Here is a 5,406-nt window from a genome sequence, read left to right as displayed (position 1 = left end):
ATATATTTATATGTATATTTATGTGTCTATATATATACATCTTTCCCCTGTGGAACAGCTGGTAGTTTCGAACTGCTGACCTGAGGTTCGCAGCCCAATTTGTAATCACTATGCTATCAGAGTTTCTTTATATATATATATATAAATTGCACTGGTTTTGCTTCTCTAGAAGACCAAGATCCATAGATACATGCCATGTCCAAGGGTTACTACTATCCAAGAAGTAGTTTGGGCATACAATTTCTGCATTGTGGGCTCCAACACTTCCAGCACTGCATCTACCTAGAAAGTCTGAGACTGCACTGAAAAAATTACTTAAAAATCATCGTTTCATAATCAATTATTATAATTTATATAAATAAGCTATATATCTGTAAAAAACAGAATTGACAAAAATTATGTGACAGATTATTTACAACAATGACAAACAAAATGAGAGTAGTTGCTAAGATTGCCTATGTACAATCAAATAGGTTATGGAATTTTGTTCCTTGGTTTGCAGAATTAAGTTCACAGTTTCATGAGACAACCCAGTTAATTAGTTTAATGTGTTTAGTGCTGCTGTTATACCTCCTAGATCATTGTGTAGTGTTTGGGATCTTAAAAGCTTGTAAACAACCATCCAAGACATAATAATTAACCTTTATTTGCCTGAAGCAACAGAGGAAAAAGGAGAATAAGGAATAGGAGTAATTCTATATCTGATCTAATAATTGGATAAGGAATGTATGGCTAATTGCCTCCATGAACAACTGGAACATTACTATTACTGAAATGTTTTATCAAATCCCATAGAAGAATCCTGATTCAAAGGGGGAAATACAAAACAGAATTTGAAATTCTGATGGACTCTAGACTCCAGGTGAACCTCTAGAACTATTAACCTGAGATAATCTTTAAACCTTAAAGAAACAGTATTCATGAAGTCAGCTGAAGACCAAGCAATAGTTTTGCCTAGTTAGAAAAGGTCTGTTTTAAGCACTGTTCTCTCAAGAACTGTTTATTTCTTATCACAGTAACAATAGCCACTCAAAAGATTTGATAGGAACATTAGGGGGCAATGAATTTATGTTAAAGCAGAATGGACAGCTTAGCAGAGGAGGGCTAGAATGGTTAAACAACTCGATGAATGTGATAAATATCATTAAATGGTTACATAATTGGTGCATGTTTTGCTGTGTATATTCTGAACAAGTACAGTAAAATGAAATTTTAGAGAAAGGAAATTACTTTGAATACATCATAGTACAATTTACACCAGTGAAAGCAAGGAAGGTATAGTTGAAATTTTCAGGTACTGCATCATGTGTTAAGTAAAATATTAATGAGTTTGACATTTTTTGAGCTGATATTATGGTAAAGTTATTTAAAAGATGAGTGTCAGATGTTTGCACAGGGACACAATTTCATGCTTGTCACAGGTGTATTTTTCATAGATACACCTATGATTTCAGTATGACTCCTGTGCTTAAATAAAGGTATTGGGATAGACTTTCAATATTGTGAGACACACAATTCAATTTATACACATATTAACATGCAAATTTGTTAAATTGTGTGCTTAATAAAAATGGTCAATTGAACAAAGAACATTCCGTTTTATAATGATACCTATGTGTACCTATGCCCCATGTAACCATCTTGTGTCCAATTTCCAATTTATGAATTACTTTTCTTTGAACTTCTGCTTTCAACTCTCTGGTGACCTGCATTTACTTGATATAGCTTTTCTATCCAAAGTCTTCTTAATTCTCACCAAATAATTGAATAGGGCCATGCCAGTAAGGTATATAGGACTTTAAGGCTGGGATTGGTTAGTTTTGCCCTCCATCTAGGTTTAAAAGGAGCCATCTCAGAAGTAGAGAAAGAAGATCCCAGGACCATCAAGAAGGGACAGCATGAGGACATGTGAGATCTCTACCTAGAGAAGCAGCAAGAGGCAAAGTCAGAGGTGGTGGTATGGAGAGACAGAACAGCTTTGTGCTGTAGGTCTATGGACTGAGTAGAGCTGAATGCTTACAGGCAGGAGGCTGACTTGAAGAATGTGACTTTTTGGCCATTCACAGACTGGCTAAAATAACTTCATAACGCAAGTTCCAGCAGGACAGAAGCCAAGGGACCACATGGCTGAGAGGCTGGAAACAAGAGTGAAGCATGCCTACAGTATGACAGACAAGAGGCATTTCTAATTGTAGAACTACTGCATCCTGAATTGGTTTTGATCCTTAATTGTAGCCTGTTCACTTCCCTAATAAACTGCATAATGTTAAGCATTATTATGAGTTCTGTGTGGCTATTGCAATGGATTGTTGAACCCAGATGTCAAGCAAAGAATCCTGTGGGAGGGATTGTTGATGTCAGAATAGGGTAAAGAAGGTTGTAAGGTGTAAGCATGCCTGACCTTTGCTACATAGGAATTGGCCTTGGAATGATTTTGAGTTTGATTATCTTTTCCCTTTGTGAATCCAAGGGAAGTTGGACATGGCTTCCACATGGTTTATGTAAGCACATTCTTAACACTGTTCATAATAAGGATAAAGACCATGAATAAAATTGACCTAATCCAAGATACTGATGTATGTCACAATCAAAATCACTACTTCCATTTTCAAATCTTTCCTTCAAGTACTGTTATCTGAATTACCATGGTCATTAAAGACAACATATAGGCATGCATGAGAATAACAAAGGAAAAACAGAACAAAATGAAATGTGTATTTTTTTTATTGTAACAGTAATACAATTTGACTGTGTGCCCAATGAGAGCATAGAGCTCTAGCACATGTATAGAAATATAAGGGAAACAGAAAAACAATAGCACAACTAAATCCTTAAACATTAATTCATGGGAAAATAATTCAACAATGATTGTGTTAGAAAGAGAGGGGGATAGAAATATAAACAAACAAATGCATTGCGTTATAGGGATGACACAAGCAATGTCTCCCTGGTTATAGTATGGCATAAAATAATGGTCAAAACTTTCTGATAGTGATTTAGAAAATGGTTTATTGTGAAAGAGACATTAAGATCAAAATATAGATGAGAAACTACTTTCCAACTGGGCAAAATAGAGAAAGGTATAGAGTTCTTCTGAGCAGTAAGACAGGTGTGGTTTTATAAACAGTACCACAAGTTTGGAGAAATGACTGAAATAGATTGGAGAAAGTGAAGACTGGAAAAATTCATAGAAAACAGAATAATGAGGGTCTTTAAAGTCACACAGAATATTTTATACATTATCCTTGGAAACATCTACTCCAACTACTACAAGTCTGTTTCATTAAGGATGGAGAAGCAAATGTAGCTACTTCCTTTAAACAGCTGATGGATTTGCTTCATAATGTCCCAATTTCAAATGACATTTGACATATACCAAAGTCATTACCATTGAGTGGATGAGTTGATTGTGACTCATGTTGACCTTATAGGACACAGTAGAACTGCTTCATAGGGGTTTTGATGCTGTAATCTTTACAGAAGTAGACTACTACATCTTTCGTCCACAGAGCAACTGATGAATTCAAAGCACTGACCTTTAGGTTAGCAGTCAAGTGCTTACCCACTCCATCACCAGGGTTTCTCAGTTATATCCTTTGTAGTTTATAATTTGTGTTACATGCTACGTAGGGATTGCTATGTGGCAATGTGGAGAGCAATGGATTAAAAAGCTTTGTTCTATGAAAACTGAATTCTAATCCACAACTTCATACTTTGGATGAATCATACCATCTGCTTTTAAGTTTTTCATCAATGGCATGAAAGTTAAAGATTTAAAAGTCCTTCCTATTTGTCCTTAAAAGCTAAAACTTAATGGTTAAATATACAACAAAACCATTTTAGCACAAAGTAAATAAATATGTAAAGTGTGAATACACTTGTTAAGAGATCCTCCATGGATTGACCAGAAATGGTGAGGTCCTACCATGAACATATCTGAAGGACTTCACAACTTGAATTAGGCAAATATTTAAAACGCATCTAATACTTTTAATTCCAAAGGATTGCATACTCAGCAACCTCTGGACTATGCTCTATATTCTCTCGATTTAGGAAAACTGTGAGGCACAAGACAGGCTCTCAGAATTTTCTAACAGCAGCATTTCTGAGGCCCATCTTTGAGTATTCCATTAAGAAATATGCACAAAAATTTGTTCATATTATACAATCTTTTGTTGTTAACATGACCAAATCCCTGTGCCTGTTAAAGAAGACTGTTTTGCCATGAATTATCTTGGTGATCATTCAGAAGTATTACCCTAGATACTATATACATGTTTTCCTTCACATGTCAAGAGGGAGAATGATACCTGTGCTTATGATTTCACATGATAGATATGAAGGGAAATATATTGAGAAGAAACACATAAATGAAGTAGTCTATATTACTTCCACTTTCAAATTTTATCTGAGAGCACAATTAGTACATTACAATCAGTGCATTTATAGCTTCCAATATCTAAATTGTATTATTTCAGCATCAATAAATTTAATTAAATTTTAAAAACATTTTGATTTAATAAAATATGAATGAATGTTTATTTTATACTTTGTTGAATAGTTGCCTTCTGGAAGACTTAAGTGCTACAATTAAAAGGGATACATCTGTTTCAGTAGAAGTTTTATTATAATAATCATTTGACAGAGAAAGAAAGAACTGATGCCAGAACAGTGAATCACATAAATTCTAACTTAGTTTTCTTATATGTAAACCCAGGTTCTAGCAAAGCTCAGCTATCTTTCAATATTATAGATAAATTATTTGGAGAAAATTCTATCAAAACAGAAATGCCTCCCACTCTCATTACTTTTGAAACTTCTTAAGAAAATTATCCTAAGTTTGGAAATAACTTGCTGATGAATGCCCCTTAAATGTCATGATAGTACAGTATAACAGGTCCCATAAAATATCATATATACTGGTTGTGATGGTGGTTATATGTCATGATTCACTTCCAACTTATAGTGACCTTGTATAGGATATATGAGGTTGTAAATCTTTGCGGGAGAAGAAAGCCTCATCTTTCTCCTGAGGAAATGCTAGTAGTTTGACCTTGAGATCAGCAGTCAAACTCGTAACCACTACATTACGTATAACTTTGCTATTTACTATTTGATTGGAGTTCAACAATCTAGATTTGCATGATAGCTTGCAAATTTCCAATCAGTACTACAGATAACCTCAGAAGTAAGATTAGTTATTGCCTATATATGATGAGTCCTGGTGTGACACTGTGGGCTAATATGTCACAGCAAAGTTGTTTGAACTGCAAGGTCGGTGGTTCAAGCTCACCAGCCACTCCTTGGAAACCCTAAAAAACAGGGTCGCTATGGGTTGGAATTGACTCGACAGCACTTAACAACAACAATATATGATGAAGGAGTCTAGGGTAGTGCAAATGGTTA

This window comes from Chrysochloris asiatica, unplaced genomic scaffold (assembly GCF_000296735.1).
Source record: "Chrysochloris asiatica unplaced genomic scaffold, ChrAsi1.0 scaffold00208, whole genome shotgun sequence".
NCBI classification, from domain to species: domain Eukaryota; kingdom Metazoa; phylum Chordata; class Mammalia; order Afrosoricida; family Chrysochloridae; genus Chrysochloris; species Chrysochloris asiatica.
This window is presented reverse-complemented; position numbering follows the sequence as displayed.